The sequence below is a fragment of the Pezoporus occidentalis genome, unplaced genomic scaffold (assembly GCF_034315485.1).
Source record: "Pezoporus occidentalis ecotype Australia unplaced genomic scaffold, CSIRO_AGI_Poc_V1 ctg11, whole genome shotgun sequence".
In the NCBI taxonomy this organism is placed as follows: Eukaryota; Metazoa; Chordata; class Aves; order Psittaciformes; family Psittacidae; genus Pezoporus; species Pezoporus occidentalis.
The window spans coordinates 4,986,034-5,005,471 of record NW_026912886.1 but is presented as its reverse complement, the minus strand read 5'-3'; the positions used below and the strand labels follow the sequence as shown (position 1 = coordinate 5,005,471).

The following is a 19,438-nucleotide window of genomic DNA, read 5'->3' as shown; positions in this document are numbered from 1 at the left end:
ACAAAGGCTGGAATAGGACCTGGGGTGCCCTCACACATAACAATAAACAGAGATGTCCCTAAAACATTCAGAAAGAATATAGAAAAATCTCAGCACAGCTCATCTATACTAGAAATAGGTTACTTCTTCGGGAGCATAGCGTGTGCTTAAAAGCAAACAAAATTACAGAATGCCTGCAAGATACAGATATTACTTATGAACAAGAGAAACTCTGTCCATCAAACTCTGCACAGGGCTAAGTACTACACTGTAATGTTAGCATTTCACTAACATCCAACAGCTTTGGTTAATTTTCAGTTTAAAACAAACCAAACCAAATTCCCCCCAAAATATGTGTGATCAAGACAGCTATAAAGAGTACAAGATTTTCTTAAAGCCAAGAAACTTGTTAAAAGGACTATTACACTGTTACAACTCTCCCCCCAACAAATGGAACTCCAAGCTTACCACACTCTGAAGAAAACACCTCATTCCTACCAAACATTACGTACACCTTGACATCTTACCAGCACACAATTATTTCTCTCTGCTAGTGGAAATATCAAAAGAGAATAGATGATAACCTAGCTGAATACTGAATTATGACAGAGTGGCATGTACAGACAACCAACTACAGGAATTTGAAACACTAAATACAAAGTATTCACAACAATTTGAGTATCTGTGAATACAGATGTCCTTTTTCTTTTGCATAACTTTAATTTCATGGCTGCTTCTTTAAAGTACTGCTCTTATTTATACATATATGGTTGGTTATATTTCAGATATGTATATATTCTGCTACTTAAAGGATATGTATCTTACAGCAACATTTAACATGCCGTAAGTTCAGTATAGTATTACTAGAAGAAATCCATTTCTATGAAAGCTGTATATTCACAGTGTATTGTTGAAGTATGTATTGCATTAATACCTCACTGTGCTTATAAATGTTAATATAGGTTATTTGTTTATTACTACGTCAAGGTTATTCATCATATGCAGTGTCAGAAAGCACAAGCTGACATCTCATATTGTCTGCTTCAAGGGCAAGACCAATGTGACCTTTGGCTCCTTCTTTTAAAAAGGATGAAATCATTCCAGAGGAATAATGCTGCACTGCACAGCTCCCTTTAAGAATCAATCTGGCATTTATGGTTTCCTATTTCCCATACCGTAGTGTGACTTGTTAAGATCTGATGGTTAATTTTCTTTTCAAAGTTTAGTGTTCTAAAATTCCAAAAATATTTTTCTTACTGTCGTATCATTTATGCTTTCTATTTATTGACCATAGAATAAAAATGTCAAATCAGCAGTTCTTTGTTAATTTTGCCAGGGTCTTCTTGATTCCCTCTGGCACTGAAATCATGCTGCCAAGTGATTCCCTAGATCAAGATTGCATTTGTAATCAGAAAATACTGAAAAAATATTCTGGACTCAGTGATTCTTTTTCATTCCAGAATCTGTTACAATCTCCAAGAAAACCATCTTCATGTTTATTGCCTTTTCTTGCTTTACAGTTCTTCTAAGTTCTCCGATATTCAGCTGGTACATGTGTGCAGCTGAAGGGGGAAATGTATTTCGGTTACTGCTGAAAACACGTTGAATATGTATATTGCACAAATAGCGAAAAGGAATCTATTGGTAAAAATGGGAGGTCATCTGTTAACTATGGAGCTCTGCCTTCAGCTGCCTCAGTACCACAACAGTGGTAGATGCACAATTTGAAGCATGAATTAGATTATGAAGCTACATGTGCTATTTCAGAAGGATGATAAAGTACACATGGTCTTGAAGCACACACACATTTGTACAGGCAACTCTTCGAACTTCATCAACCCCAAAGTGAGTACATTTTTAGAGAGAGAGGGATGAGATTCACATGAATCGGTAATTATATTATCTGTGCATGATACTGATTTCACTATAAAATTCAACCAAGGAGAATGCAGCATTCTTTGACCTAGCTGATAAAAGGTCAGAAAGCAATTTTGAATAATAAATGAGACCTGCCGACCTCATGACCCAAGTCTGGCAGGGTCAGCAGCAGCCCTCTCACCAGATGCTGATGGCAGATATACAGACACAGACAGCTCAACTAATGAGCTTCCTGAATAAGGGGTTTAGATCCAGTGACATTTAAGTGTGATGCAGCATATAAAATAAACTTGCAAATATCTGTACTGTAAAAAGCTAAAGTGATATTTACAGTGAGGTGTAATAGGACATGCTCTGTAATCCACACTACAGCAATTATTTTACTACTTTTAGGTGGTCTTCAACCACCAAATATACCTAGCATTTCTTTAAGGTCTTTTCACATGTAAAGGGTTCCCAGTCAGCGGATGCACTTTGAGGAGATCTACTTTGATAGTGCATTTCTTTGGCACCTCATTTAGTACAAATCAACAAAAATTTAAGATAAGTTTAAATTTATTTCATTTAAATTCAAATAAACCTAATGTATTGCTTTCCCAGTGAGTAAAAGACAAGCCTAGATCATGCAAGGCCATGAAGAATTTTCTCCTGATCACTTTATCAACAGCTCCATTCAGAAGGAGTTACAAAGTAGATGGTTCATGAAGAACAGAGGACAGTAAACTAGAATTCATTCTCTCACTCACTGTTAGATTTCACTGTGAAAGTGGCCTAGGGTCACTACTGCATTCCAGACCTTGGAAATGCTAAGATTTGACTTTGCCCTGGGTGCTGGGTCTGATCTCCACAACCTGCTGTCTCATTCTTCGAGTACGAATTTGCAGTAGTGTATCTACATGCTTGCTTATGCTCTGCATGAATTAGCAACTAAGGCCAAATTTCTAAATACCCTTGTTGGAGATTTTTGTGATGCAATTTGTAAAGAAAGAGAATTGCTTGGATTCTTCTGGGGCCTAAATACTTCACCATGAATACAATTAGTTACAGGAACTACAAAAGCTATAGTAGCTCTTCTATGTCTTTTTAAAGTCACCATAATTACTTTTAGAAAGGATGTCCTTTAGACATTGAAATCTAGAAGCTACATTAAAACACTGTAGAAAAGTTATTGTGCTCTATTCAATTCTGTATTGCTTTGCATAAGCTAATTTTAACTTATACAGCAACTGGTATTTAAGAAATCTGAAACTTTCAATATTTGATGGAGCTGGAGAAAAAATGCTGCCCCATTTCACTGAAGGGGAATCTGAGGAATTAAATGCAATGAAAAAACATTTCCTTTAAGTTATTTAAAGCTTCTGCCTTTCGGTTTAACTGCATGCCTGAATGTTCTTGAGTCGTGAGAAAGGATAAAGTAGCTGATTTGCTTTTGCCAAACAATTTATAATTCTGTATACTCCTACAAGATTATTTTCTATTTATCTCCCCTTTAAATTAACCAGCTTTTAAAATTATGTTGATATAGAGCCTGTTAATTTTTCTTGTCTGTCTTTGAGCTCTCCTCTGTTTATGCCACACCTTTTCAGAATCAACAGAAAAGAACATAACCTCCCCAAAAGGACTCGATACCAATGTACATAACTTCGTAATATTTGCAGTATTATTCACCTTCGTTTTATATCTTCACAGTGTATCAGCTGTTCTGAAAGCCACTGTACAACTTTTGACTGAAATATTATCCCTGACATTTATAGATAGAATTTACCTCCATTGTGGTGACTGGCACACCACGAGGGAGAGAGCATCTGTATCCTTCTGATCCAGGGGCTGCCTGGAGCCATTTAGATCTTTTTAATCAGTGCTGATTAAGGCACGTCAGATGACTACCCTCAAATTTATCACTGCCTCTAAACACCTTGTAGCAGCCAATACCTAGGGCAACTAGCGCAAGGGATTGTCTTGACCACACATCCTCCTCCCTCTGCACTTGTGAGGACTTTGCAAGGGGAATTACACACTGTCTCTACATAATCTATCCCAATTTTTCACTGACTCAAGTGTGTGCCCAGAATACAATTTTGGGACTTCAGTACTGTGTGTAGATACCAATTAAACTCATTGTTAGTGAACCCAGCTTCTAAATCTTAGTGTATTCATTTAGGGAACCAGTAATAGCAACCAGCTCCCGCACTACCAGCCTGCATGCAATTGAAATAAAAATTGATTATAAATAGATTAGATTACAAAAGTTGCTCAAAAATCTGCTTGCAGCTTCGCTTCATGTATTTAAGGCAGCAGCATCCTCTAAAGGGGAAAGAATTTCTTACTGCAGCCACTGCATCAGTAAAATATACTTAGCCTTGCTGCTTTGATTTGTCTTGCTGCTAGGTAATACATGTATTTTTGTGAGTCTGCTAGATTTCCTTAAAAAAAACATTACACTCACTCTGCTTCATGACCAACATGAGCTCTATAGTAGGTAACCAGTATCTAATATACAGTTGTGCTCCTAATTCAACCCCTATGCTGCTTCCCCCTCCCAAACAGTGCCTTGGTACTCCAAAGGCACATCTCTCTTCAAAAAGGAATGTATCTGGGATCTTTGGAAAATATTACAAAAAGGGGGGGGAAATAAAGTGTCAGATTATTTTTTTTATGGCTGCCTATTTTATAGCTATGAGAGTACAAGTCATTTTAGAAGTCAACAAAGAGTTGTTCACAAGAGCTTCATGCCCATTTTCCCCTGACAAGACCCTCCAAGGCTGGGCACTATCAGAAGCTGCTGCCTAGCAGACTAAATCATCTATTACATAAATCAGCTAGGTTTGGGTTAATTGTTTGCCGGTTAAACAATGTGAAGCAGAACAGTAGACTCTAGAATTAGATTTACAGGTTTGAGTTACATCTCTTAAGCAAGATCTGAAAATGCTTTAATTGGAGAGTCAGAGAGAGGAGGAGCTCAGGAGATTTGCCTAATAGGATTGCCTTTAAGCAGAAATTCTATTTTTCGTTTCTCAGCAAGAGCCAAAAATGCATGCTGCGGAGTGGATCTCTCTGTGGGCTTACAAGGGTAGAAGTATGGCAAGGAGAAGTCAGGAAGAAATAATTTTGTTACAGAAAATCATCCCAGATAAGTCCAACACACAAAAATTATTAAATACATCTCCTAGGTGTGCTCTGATGTACCCTCTGCCCCTGTGCCAGTGTAGTGACAACTAATGCACGGTGGGCTGCTGTTTTCTACCACTTGTCCTGTTTTTCATGCAGTACAACCACTCCATTCCGTTTTAATTTTTATTCTGCATGTTTATGCAGTGACACGACAATATGTATTTCTTACTACACCCACCAGAGGATCCATTTTTAGTATTGCCTCTGTGCCCTAAATGAGGAATGTGTAAATTAGTACCATCCACAAAAATCAACATGCTTTCCAGAGTGTACAATATTTATTCTTCTTGACCTGGAACAGAGCATTCCCAAAAGCAATTAACATACCTTCTGCTCTCTCTCCTTCTCCTACTAAAATCTCTACAGAGAAAAGTAGAAAACTAGTTTTCCATTTTGGTATGTTTTATCTAGCTTTGGTCCAAACTGAAGTAGTAGTCACCAGTTTTTAGGAAATTGTGCTTTATAGGAGCCACCCTGATACATCCCAGGACAGTTCGGCTATCTGTGGCTTTCATTTTCTGTTAAGAAATCATTTCTTATGCCATTATTTCCCTGAAGAGATTGTTTTATTGTGACGCTAAATGCAAGTTACAGTTTTGCAAGTTGCATAAACTAATGAGCTGAGAATTTTCTCAGTAGAACTTGTACGTTATCACAGTGACAAAAAATAAATGATTGCAGCGTGTTTTACTACAAAGGAACAGCTTCTCCGCACATGCTCCAAGGTGTCAAACAACCCCAAACACAGGGCTTTAACCTACATTCCTTATTAGGACTTCAAGTTACTACAATGCATTTACATGCTTTTTTGTCAAAAATCATCATCCTTTCTCAATCATTAAACTGCACTGAATTTCAGTCTTCTCTTTTGAATTTTGGAAGACTTAAGTGCTAAAAATGCATGAGCTACACAACTGCCTGTGGAGTTTGTGTCCAACTATGAAAACTCTTCTGCTTCCCCAGATTTTACATACTAGTCCCCATATCCAATTTTTAACTTTTACCAACCTTGAAGTCCTTTTTCTGTTCCATCAGGAGTGAAGTTCATTTGCAGACAGCTGCAATATGAGTTTCCTCACCCTGCCCTGCCATTGACCTACAACCTGATCTAAAAGAACCACCTTCTTTCAGAGTGAGAAGTTACTCATTTGCTGTAATAGCTCTATTTTGGGCCTCCTCAGCAAAAACAGACAATTGTGCCCAAATAGCATGAGGTTGTGTCATACCAGCTCTGTTTTATATATACACTGAAAAAAAACCCTCAAAAATGTTTCACTTAAGACTGGCTCACAAATGAGAGGCAAAAAAATTCAGATTTAAAAATAGCCTTAATATATGCTTTGCTATAAAAAAGTATTAGACATTTATACTTCTTGTTCATACAGGTTCACTTTATTCTTCATACTATGCAGCTTTTTCACTGAGTAAAATCTAGTTTTCTAGCTGTCCATTGTATGCAGGGCAGCCTTCAAAAGTTACCATTGCCAGAGAATAAATGAGAAAAGGGAGAATCAGGGACTACAGAATAATAATTGGAAATAAATAAAATGTTTCTGATGAAAACAATTAGTCACAAGCATTACAAGTTGAAATTCAGTTCAGTGTTAAAGAGACAGTTTAGAAGCACATGGTACATTTATCACAGCTCCACAGACAAGTTATTGAGCTGTCTGTGAAAAACAGAGCCAAACAGGAAAGCTTTCAGCAGAAAGCAGTGGTTGAGGTCCTTGATTGATAGAGTTAGATGATGCAAAGCTGTCTGATGGCCTTTCTGCAAAATAAAGTGAAGGAACTCAAGGTCTTTCATGACGATCTCTGACCACAGATGAACAGCTACTTTATTACAGCACAGATTGAGGTTGCACCTTAGTCCATATTCTGCCACTTTTGGATGCACACGGTTAACTTTACCAACAATCCACTGTGTTTAACATAAGTGTCTGCCATCTTTACAGGCTTTAAAAAGGGACAGCAGACTGCAGCAGTTAAAAGCTTTGCCTCTTTTCTGTTTAACTGTGGTAACTGAAAAAAATACAGCCAGTTTTAACACAGGCTTCTTCAATGATAAGGCCGATTATTCAGGGAGAAGTGTCTCATTTAAAAGATAGAGAAAATCCCCGTTGTGCATAACAGCCACAATCTACCTGCTGCTCCTCTTCCCTCAGAAATGAAATGATTTACATTTCCCAAAATGTAATCTCTTTCTAATGACTTAGGTGTGGTTGCATTCTTCACGGACATGATGCCACTGATTTCACAGAACACGTACTTGCAAAACCTGAGGATTATTGCACTGCATTTGCTTTTAGCAGAAATGGAATGCTTATCTCCATGCTTGCAATACCTAGGAAACATTCCTTTTAAGCAAAAGAGCCAACACTGACTGACCAATACCATGTGTTTACAGTTGCCTAAATAATCCTGCCTTGTGGAGCAACTACTAAATTCAGGTGGAAGCACCGACTTCTCTTTAGGTGGGGAATTTGGGATACTTTATTCAGGTTTTTAAAGACATTTAGCTGCCTGTGATTCACATTGGCTGAGGCTGTTCTGCCTTTTTAGTTTGAAAGTCCCAACTTAGAGCCAAATGCTATGACCCCAGTCACTTCCAGACTTCTTGCATGTAGGGCACGGATTCTGCCACTCCAGACCATCTGTGTCACTATTCTCACATAAATGCTGTGCTCTATGTTTGCTTCACATTAAGACTGTTAAGATCAATGCATGTGCTTGAGCCCCATGTTATTCTCCAATATTAACACAAGTATAGGAAGCTAATGAGATTTTCTTTGCTGTTTAAGTACCTAAACTCTGTTTACAGGGATTCTGGCCCTCTCTCTCTCTACAAACTTCCCTCTGGATACCTCTATGCAGCTTTAGGTGCTGGCCTGAAATTCTACAGGATACTTTCAAATCAAGGTGACCGCAATAGGTGGAAAAATGAGGAGAAAATATGTGAGGACTACAACTGTTTATTCCGTACACATTTCCACATTGACTGACGCTTCTGATCTGAATTATTCTAGTCTAGTGCATTTTATATTTGAAGTGCTTTCATTTATCCTTGCATTCATTTGTATACTTCAGTTTGCGTTAATCTTTCAGCTCTAGTGCCCCATTGTGAGCACAAGGGTTTAAGTAGGAGCATCCTCTTACCAGAACCAGTTACAGTAAAGCCCAGTAAACATCTTTCCCCAGAAGGTGTCTCCATAAGCAACTGAAGTGTCAGAGACTACAAAAAAGCACAGTTCTAACATGGAAAAGTTCATGTATTCAGACAATGCTTAAAAGAATTACCCAGCTTTCTAACCATTTCTGTTCTGCAGTTAAGTGATGAGCCTTACTTATATCAACACATTTCCTTACCACCTTTTTGACAGCCTTTTTTTTAAAGTCAGTGTTGATCACTGCTCCCCAAACTCTCTTCCTCAGGATAGCTTTTTCTTTTCATTACCTTAGTTTAATATTTGCTTTATAGGCTGCTGCCTAAATTGTCTCTCGTTATGGAATTCAGTGGCACAGCTATAAAAAGACTGACAAGAGAAACCTGCCTTGAAATTCTGACTTTGGAGTGGCTAGTTTACAAATGCTTTTTAAACTATTTTTACAAGCACTTCTCACCAAATGCACACTTAAAATGTGAAAAATGTATTTATTATGGTATTAGGCCACAGTCACCTGAAAGTAATAATAAAACTGTGAAACCAGTAACTGATCAAGTAAAGCAATGAAACCGAGACTAAAAATAATCCCCGTTCTCAATGAATCAATGAAATTGAGAGAAAAAAAAAACAAACAGCAGAGTAACTGCCAGTATTTACTGTTCAAAATAGAGAGTCTGGTACTTTAGGAAAACATTCTATAATTCTATGAGTTATTTAATGAAAGTACATTCATTAATTCATTAATGCAAGCAGCTGTCACACTTAGAAAAGGAGTACACAAAACCAGGTTCATTAACGACAGGCTGTAAGAGCATCGTTCAGAGTTTGCATTCACAGAACTACCTAGCTCCTTTTCCATGCCTGATGTGGTATTTACTTTGCCCTAAGTACTCAGCTTTCAACAACAAGAAATTACATTTTTTTTAAAAATAACAAACACCAGTAGTAGTTTTAAATTATAACATTTTAAACACCTCATGATATTATTTAGTTGATTTACTCTGACTGGTGGCATACATGCTGCAGGTCTTGCAGGATTTTTATGCAAAATGAGATTTGGAATATCAACTAGGTTTTTCTTCCTGTAGCGTATAAAAGACTCCTCACCACAGTACAACCTGATAAAAAGGAAGATGCTCTCTATTGCTTAGGTTAGATATTGGTCCAATGGAGTCGGGGAAAATTGAAAATAACATTATCAGTAGAGAAAGGCATTGGGAAATAAAAGAGATTTCTGTATTAATCTTTAAATTGATGCTGTGTGTTTTTAACCACACAATTTTAAAACAAACTTTAAAACATTTAAAATTATTTCTAAGTGGCATTTCTCTCTGGTTAATATTGCAAACACTGTTTTCACATACTGAAGGCTTAACTATGAGAAGGATTGCATTATTACATTTTTCTGTTGCATAAATTCAATCTTGGAATAAAAACCCTTTAAAAAACAAAACACCATGTGTGGTTCATATAAATAAAGGTGTTTTAAAAACCTGTATTGACTTTTCCATGTTATTAAGCTTTTTAGACGAATCCGGTTGTTAAATGGTTGTTCTAGTAACTGGCCTGTCATCTGGAAATGTTCTTAGATTGTTTTTTTTGACACAATGTCCCTGCAGAAAGTTGGGCAGTGTGACATAAAGAGCACAGGTTTGCCTATCACGCTGATTACTTGATGTAATAGTAAGCAAGCTTAAGTGAACTGTGTGTCTTCAATCTTTCCAATCACTTAGGGATGGGCACCAGAGGATACCATCCATCATCCATGGCCTGAAACATATGGTGCATCAGCAATCTTAGGCTGACCTAAATGATAGTAAAAGCTGCTATGCTGTTCACAATAAGAAATTGTTGTCCACTGAATTACAGGTTTGTGATTAGATTGCTAACATGGCCAACTTGATGTATAAGTGAAGTGTCCAGGAAAGATATTCCCTAGGATCCTTTGAAGATTAATTTATACCCTTGAAATGTGCACCAATCACAAAATGAAAAAATATGTCAAGATATTTTTCTTGTGAACAAAAAAAGCTCTGCAGTGGTAACAGCTATTAATTTATTTTTGGCAGTTTTAGCCAACAGAATTCAATAAACAAGGTCCTTAAAGGTTTTGGTGGTTTTTTTTTTTTTTGCATTGTTTTGTTGCAAGGCTTTTACTGCTTAACTCCTAAATGCACTGAGCATGACAACAATATCTTTTATAAAAGGGACAGCTCCTCCTCAGATTCTACTCTAAAATCTCATGTACAATTGCAAGTATCACACAAAGACAGCTGGAAAAATACTGAAATTTCTTAAAGCTGCATTATTATATTCCTATCTAGTTGATCTATAAGTATAATACAATATTAAGTACCTATTTTTAAGATATATAGAAAATATATTGTAATATATCTGACCACTGATCACCAAATTATCAGTCTTCTCCATAAAGTAGATTATGCTTCTCATGTTATTCATTTACCAATTTAGGAGAAAATGCATCCAAATCACACAGTTAAGGTTCAAGCTCTACCCCTTAAATCCTCTTTAGGTAATAGAACACAAATGGTGAAAGGCACATTTTAAAAGGCATGGTCAGAAAGTGAAAAAGAACATTGCCTTGTATCTGTGATCTGTATTATCACATAACTAAAAAAACCCGGATACGTTTCTGCTGAGCATTCAAGACCATTCACAAAAACCAGCTTACTCCAGGCTGAAGGAAACACACAGCATCAATTTAAAGATTAATACAGAAATCTCTTTTATTTCCCAATGCCTTTCTCTACTGATAATGTTATTTTCAATTTTCCCCGACTCCATTGGACCAATATCTAACCTAAGCAATAGAGAGCATCTTCCTTTTTATCAGGTTGTACTGTGGTGAGGAGTCTTTTATACGCTACAGGAAGAAAAACCTAGTTGATATTCTGAATGTCATTTTGCATAAAAATCCTGCAAGACCTGCAGCATGTATGCCACCAGTCAGAGTAAATCAACTAAATAATATCATGAGGTGTTTAAAATGTTATAATTTAAAGCTACTACTGGTGTTTGTTATTTTTAAAAAAATGTAATTTTTTGTTGTTGAAAGCTGAGTACTTAGGGCAAAGTAAATACCACATCAGGCGTGGAAAAGGAGCTAGGTAGTCCTGTGAATGCAAACTCTGAACGATGCTCTTACAGCCTGTCGTTAATGAACCTGGTTTTGTGTGCTCCTTTTCTAAGTAAGTGTGATAGCTGCTTGCATTAATGAATTAATGAATGTACTTTCATTAAATAACTCATAGAATTATAGAATGTTTTCCTAAAGTACCAAACTCTCTATTTTGAACACTAAATACTGGCAATTACTCTGCTGTTTTTTTTTCTCTCAATTTCATTGATTCATTGAGAACGGGGATTTTTTTTAGTCTCAGTTTCATTGCTTTACTTTCCTGAAGGAAATTATTCTCTTTAGAGAAATAGTTTTGCAATGATGGCTGCTATGTACAATTACCACTAGAAGACTGGAAACAATGGTTCTCTCTGTCCTGTCCATCAGTCTGCTCCTTTTTGTGAGATACTTTGCTGTCCCCATACGTGTGAGATACATCTGCTTGCTCTGTCTATTAGACTTTCTACTTATGCTTTTGCTTTATTTCTACCATGCCTGTAACTGATGTAAGTTCTTAACCACATACAGGTCCTATTTTACAACATTCCTAACCATGCACTAAACCATTAAATTTTATTACAGAAAAGCATGGGTTTACACTCATGGACTTTCTTACTATTCCTTAATATAGTCCATTGCCAGCAGCGTAATTCATATAATATACCATATATCATACCTTGACTTTGATGACAATGGTCACTAGTGAAAGGGGCTCCTTTTACAAAAAGCATATATTAATTAAATAATGAATTCTTTCCTGTAGATTGAGGATGGCCTTAATCTGCTAAGATTATCTGGGACACACCTATTTGAAAGATCTTCCTAATTTATGTCAAAAAAACTACTCTTGCCTGAAAACACAAATTAAAACCAGCGCCTGCTGAACTTACATAAGAATAAAAAAAAAATTAGATTGTCTCTTCAGTCCAGACAAAGATATATGTTCACTCTCAGCATTAAACTCTCCAGTCTCAGGAGATGCAAAACCTTGACAGCACTCCACTTCCCAAAAGAAACAGATAATTTAGCAACAGAACATTACCAGAACATAAAACTGAACAGTGGGCTTTACTTCTCTCAGATATATGTTGTTTGTTTTTTTCATTTTAAATTCACTTCTGAATCTTAAGGAAAAAGAGAAAAGAAAAAAGCCATCCAAAACCTATCCTTATAAAAGGGTAGTAAAGAAGAAAAGAATACCCAGAGCAGCTATTAATTATTCTACAGAAAGTACCTCCTGGATTCAGGACCCTACTTCACCCTCTTCACTAGGCTATCTGAGCATCTTCTGGTAGTGCAGCAGGTGATGTGACTACCATCCATCATACGAGAGCAACACAGGCACCTGGTCTTTAGGGAATTCGCGATAGGTATCTTAAGCGTGATACAAGTTGATTTTTTCCATAGCAGGGAAAGAAAAAGAAAAATCTTCTGCTGATACATCTGAGGAAATTTATTCTCAAATTCAAGATGCACTGGAAAGGTTTCTGTAGTCATTAACATTTGAATTGCCATTTTTTTGTAAGTACAGTTGAAGTACTAACAAATAATGCTGAAGCAAGATAGGATACTCCGTGGATCTAACTTTGGGCCTCAAAGCATACGCTGAAACAATAAACACAAACCAAGGACAACTGGAGAAAATACTAAACAATATGCATATTAAATTTCTGGATTTGGAAGTAATCTTGTGTTAATCTGTTCTATGTACCATCTGAGTATGAAATGCTATTTCTATTAACCCTGTTTATCTGCTTTGAAACAACACTGACCTCATCTTTCTATAAAAAGCAAAATAGATTCTGGATTACAGAAGAGATGTGAAATACAAATGGATGTAGTAAGACTTCTGAAAATGTGTGAAGATACAGAACTGCATACAGAGATGAACACATTCTCCGTCCTGAAATGTAACAGTTCTGTTGATACACTTTCTACATAGTGATGGCTATTCCTGTACCTCCAACTGGTTCAACATTTGCTTGGTAAGTTTCATAGGCCAGAAAGGCTTCTTCAGTTATTTCCACTTTTTTTTTTTTCTGACACAGATGTCTTGCTCTCTTATTAGATGCTCTTCAGCACTGTTTGGTTGTATTGCTCTGCTGAGTGTTAACTAGACTCAGCTTCTACACCTAATAATAAAGACTTGTATAAGGTAATTCCAACTTTCAGTGTGATTTTCACAAAACATAATGGAAAAATTCCATCTTACTGAAAACTAGATTCCAACTTGCTGAAAACACTACTTGCAGTAGAGTTTGAAGTAATTTCTCTCTTTCCGTTAGGATTTCTTTTTTTTTTCTAAATAAATAATATTAAAGCACTGAACTTGTGTTACTGCCAGATAATTTGGGATAGGGAACATTATAATGGGGGTCTCCTACAGGCCACCTGGCCAGGAAACCAAGTAGATGAGGCCCTCTATAGAGGCAGGTGTAGCCTCACCTTCACAGGCCCTGGTCCTCATGGGGGACTTCAACCACCCCAATATCTGTTCATGGGACAACGCACCAGGGTACAAGCAATCCAGAAGGTTCCTGGAATGCATTGATGACAGCTTCCTTCTCCAAGCACTAAGAGGAACCAATGAGGGTTCGTTTCAACTAAACCATACAGATTGCAAATTATATGCTATTAGCAAGTCTGAACACTGTTTGACTGAGAACAGCAACATAGGCAATGAGATGTTCAGAATAAGGAAGCAAGATGTGGCAAAGAGTGGCTCTTATAAAAAACCCAACAAACAGTAAAAGGCAGAGGAGACTAGACTTGCCCCCCAAAAACCTGGGGATATCACTTTTGGAGTATTTGCAGTTCAACCACTTCTTATTTTGAAGCCCCAACTCAGAACCAGCTTTCAAATATTTGACAGAGTTGTGTTATGATTTGCCTGTACCAAATGAACTTCTAAATAATAGAGACTAAAATGAACCAACAATAATTTTATGTCTGTATTAACAACCCCAAAATAGTGTTTACTTTAAAAGATCTAAATGGGAGATATATTAGAGATTCTTCCCAGTCAGTAAACACTGAAAAAAGCACACAGAAAACCAAATTGTCCAAACTATCTTGCGCATTTAAATTTAGAATACATGTCATCCTTACTACCTCCTTGACCTATCCTTCCTAATGTTTTGGAGGAGTCTGAGATGGCGCCTGTACAATTTGATTTTGTGTAAAAATACACACCAAATCTGATTTCTGCTACATTAAGGAGTTCACTGGTAAAATATATGGCGTATGGAATGAAATAAACTGTAGTTCTAGAACGAGTCTTTAAGCTTACTTCCTTTAGTACTTGACCACTAACATTAAAGACTACTGGATCAGAATACAGTTTTAATTGGATATGTAGGACATGATACAGTGGTATAGTTAAGCTGCAGGTTAGATGGTGAAATACAACATTGATTTGTATTCTTTTACTGGAAATATTTGTAATGTGAAACTAGGATACAATACACTCATTTTTAATGCATATTCAGTGCAGAGGAAAGCTACTGCTGTCACCAGCTTAAACTCAAAGTCCATTCATCAAACAAATGCTAGATTAATTGGTTTGCTGTTTCACTGAAAAAATGAGATCACAGATGAATTTAATGCTCACTAATAGTGATGAAATGTTGATTACACAATTATTTCTTACACTGCTTATTGCTAATGCGCACACACACACACAAAATTGGCCTGCCCGACAATTCTTTTAGATCAGCCTGAAGTAAATCATGTGGAAGATGTAACATACAGCGGAAGAGGGTTAAACTGGAAAAATGTGAGAGATGCCAGACAGGAAGAGATCTGAAGCCAAAAGTCAAGCCAGATGAAAAGTAACAACTGCAAGAAAGTAAGATTGTAGTGGTTTGTTCAGATGTTGCTCTAAAACCAAAGTCTGGACATGCTTCAAAGCACAGAGACTGTGTAAGAAAAGGGACAGTTTTGATCAGTTTCATTCTAAACACTACTTGCTTTAATCAGACATACAGTGAGGCTCAGAAGGACGTTTCAGATTAGACATTTTGGAGGATTCATGTATGACAAGAATTCCCACTGTAAAGATTTCTTCCTGTCGGCATTCTCACTCATTTTAACCAAAAGCTTTGCTTACTTCATGACAATGATGGCCTGATTCAGATTTCAGTTTCCATGAACAGGACTCTACTTTGACCTAACCAGATCAGCTCTCATTACATTTTGTAAACAGAGTTTTGATAGATGCAGAAATGTTCTTGGAAAGAATTTAGGGTGGGTGCATGCAAGTGAAATTTCATCACTATTAAGTACAATCTATTCGTCCTGTTGCACGCGCTTTTTGGCCAATGCAAACGTAAACCCTGGAGACATACTCTAGATCTTCATATGCCAAACTGAAGATACTTAATCTCAATACCCTTGAAAAATTGAGCTAGTCTGAGAAAGCAGCAGGAAGTACTATTGGTTCCTCTAAAGCAATAAAATCTTTAGAACAGCCTGCATACGGAAAATCATCCTAGCATACTCCAGACTTCTTCATATAAAAAGAAAACAAAAAATCAGTAAACTTTGTGAGTTTCACAAATAGGTTATAAAACCCAAGAAAAATCCTTCACTTGCTTTGCTTTAGGATATCTGTCATAACAAAAGATGTTTCTTATTGTCTCAGGTTTTATTTCAGACAACTGAATTGTCCTTTTCTTTCACATGATTTTAATGTGCTAAGAAATGAGCATTTTTGCTTACGCTCCTTAAAACCCATGCTGCAGGGATACATGGATTCTTAACCGCTTATGCATTTAATGGTCTTTTTTCTCAATTTCAATCAAAAAAAGCTATGCACACTGTCCAAATTCACTCATTTCCTAGTTCCTACTAATCTCAAGAACCTTTATCAACCAGAAAAGGGATCAAATGCTATTCTTGAGTTTTTTAGTCAGCAACCAGCTTCCTGCTTGTGATTTCCTTTAGAGAACTGCTAACCTTCTGTACACATTCACATTGCCATGCTTTTCCTATAATTTTTTCTTCTCCCTTTTCCTAGTTTTTTCTTTCTATCCCATTCTCCTTCTCCTCTTTGGCCTTATCTTCTTTGTTTATCAGAAATCCTTCCATGAGTCATCTGGACACCTATTTCTGTATTTTGCTTGATTACTTGTTTCATGATGGATACGGAACCCAGCCACAGCAAGGCAAGCAGTTTCAAAGACTGAATACATTATCTAAATGACAAGCCCCCAAAAAACCTTGAAACTAACACAGTAATGGGAAATGTAAGGATATGAGAACAGATGTGCACTTCTCTGTATGCACAATGTTAAGCCTGAACTTGATTAATCAGATGTTCAGGTTTTCTGGGCATGTAGTATTTCACCAGAATGGAAACAGTAATGTGGCTACAGTAACAAGGAATATCAATGCATTTTATGTCCCTAAAAGTTACTTCTCCAACAATCAGGCAACCAAGTACAAGCTAGCATTGCAATCTTGTGTAATCTTTGTGCTATCAATGGTCCAAACAGACCATGGCTGTCAGGGCTGTCTTTTGAGTCTGTTTAAATACAGAGACAGAATGTATATTTGGACTAATATGAAAAGGCAGTAGCTTGTAACAAAATGGCAGTATGAAGGAAAATACCAGAGACAGAACAACCCTTCTCCTTATCTGCACTTCCTTAACAAAGCCTTAATACTTTGCAGACAGGCAAGAAGATTCATTTGCTATACAGAAAGACACAGTCAAAGAATGACTTCCTAAGAGCTGACATAAAGTTGTCTGCAATTGGACAGATTTCTGAAACCCAGACAATAGAAGTGTTTGAAACCCTCTGCTGCAGGTCACTACACTTCTCCAGTGAACAGAAGCTGTTATATCCCGCCTTTCATTGATTTACCATTACTGAATGGATTCCTCATTTTAACAAAACATATTATTATATTCTAGATATGTCTTTGACAATTTTTTACACTAACCTATGGAATTCAATTGCCGCCGTTAATTTCACTCTGGTATTTATCAGGAGAAGCTTTTTTCAAGCAAGAACCAATTTATTTAATTGAATAGTTTAAAGAGCTCCAAAATCACATACAAAAGACGAGGGCATAGCTAATAGCTTTCAAATATACTTAAAAGCTTGAATCATTAGCAGTTGCTTAAACTGGGAATTTTTAAGCGCAAACCAGAATTTAATGCAAGCTAGTCTTGGTGGTGTGATTTTTCACATTTACATTTTTCACAAATACAAGAGGCAGTTAAAATAACATTCTGTATTTAGGAATAAAGCCTGTACTTTATGCTTTCCTTTCATTTTTTGAGCGTGGCATGCTGCAACATCACATATATCAGTCTCCCAATTTAATATCTAAGCATTAACATCTTAAACACATTTATCCTCAGCTGCCTTAAAAGGTAAATAAATTCAGTTCTTCACATTACACAAAAAACCAAAACTGAGTCACACAGTTCCAGAACAACTCGTGTACTATAAAGGTATTTCAGATAAGAGTTTTTTGCTCCCTATGCATTAGAAGAAATAGGCATTCAAGGATGCTTCAGTGCGGTAGCTAAAATGAAATCACAATCCTACAGACAACACACTTAGGTGTAAAGGATTCTCCTTTCTAACTCTCACCCTTGCAAATATTTTGAGATTCCAATTAAAAGTGAAGCAATTTCTGTAGATGACACTGCAGAACGCCTTGAACATAAGCAATGAATTACTGTTGAAGATACAGGTTCAAATCAGCTACAGGAGGGACTATCCAATTTGTTTGCATCCCATCACTAGACTATTGAATAACAACAGTGGTATTGCCACCATTTTTCATCTGATTGTAGATCTGCACATGGCTAGGTATAGACTACATATGCATATCATAAGATTAAATACTACAAATGAAAAATGAATGAAGAATGCCAGTAAATTTAGTTTATGCAAGTAAAAGCAGATAGATTAAGACTGTAAAATCACTGCCTCTGACTCACATGGCAGTGGAAAACAATGCCATGCTGACAACCTGTTAAATGGTACCATTAACCAGAGATTATCAGTGTTCAGGAAGGAGGCAAAAAGGGATAAAGAGCAATGTACTTTTTCAGAATGATGATGAATGTCAAAAAAATAAAGGAAAACCTCAGCTTCTTTGAAGAACTGAAGCAAAGCTTGCAGAAATCAATGGTAAGATTGCTATCAATATGTTTGGAAAAGGTCCAAAATTATTATCTCTGACATTAACATAAAGAAATTGCAACTGTTTGCATTTATATTTCCTTTTAGCAACATTGAAAGAATGTACTAGGACAGAACACGGTTAACCCTTTCTCCGGCATGCTTTACATTACATTTTAGATGATGTCTAAATACTATCACCCTTAACCATGAAGTAAGGATGCAGGAGCACCCTAAAGAGTTAGGAGCTTTCAGAAAAAAATAACTATATAATATCCTATAAACTTTAAAAATAATAAAAACTGAAGGTCAAATCCTGAAAGTTCTGTTTGTCTTTTTAAAGAAAACTTCTACTGACTTCAGTGGAAATCTGTTGAGTTAAACTAGGTTTAAACATCTCCATATCAAAACTATTAAATGCAATTAAATAAAAATGCAATACACGGATGTTGGCAGCCAAGATTCAGATACCTTTACTTTGGGTCACAGTGCATGATCCCAGTCTTGAATTATGACTTAAAAACCTGAAACAATATTTGACCTTTACCTTGACATTGCACAAGAGGATACCTACTGTACAACCCATACATACAGAGTATTTAATAAGATGATATACCTATCAGGTGAATGGCTAAGACTAACATAATTACTTGTCTTAGTAATTACACTGGTCATGAAGTTACTCTAGGACAGGTTTTTAATAATTTCTGCATATCATTGCATGCCACTTGTAGCTTTACTCTAACATATTAAAAACCACTAAAAAGTTGTTTGGCTCTGAATAAGCCCATCAAGTTTTGCAGTGCATTTTAGAAAACCATGCAAACTAAACCAAAAATATTTGTGCTATTTACAGTGGTAGATAATGTAAGCGTGTAAAACACAAATGGAAAAAGAAAGTTAATATGGTATTAAATACTCAGTGTAACATCTCTTTCCCAGTCTTCCCGTATGTTTTATGTCTA

At 36.4% G+C, this 19,438-nt stretch overlaps 1 protein-coding gene across 5 annotated transcripts in view; it reads right to left on the bottom strand.

Moving 5' to 3' along the window:
- The window catches only part of WDR72 (WD repeat domain 72), a 112,694-nt gene that overhangs the window by 21,359 nt on the left and 71,897 nt on the right, over nucleotides 1–19,438 (bottom strand). The window lies entirely within an intron of this gene.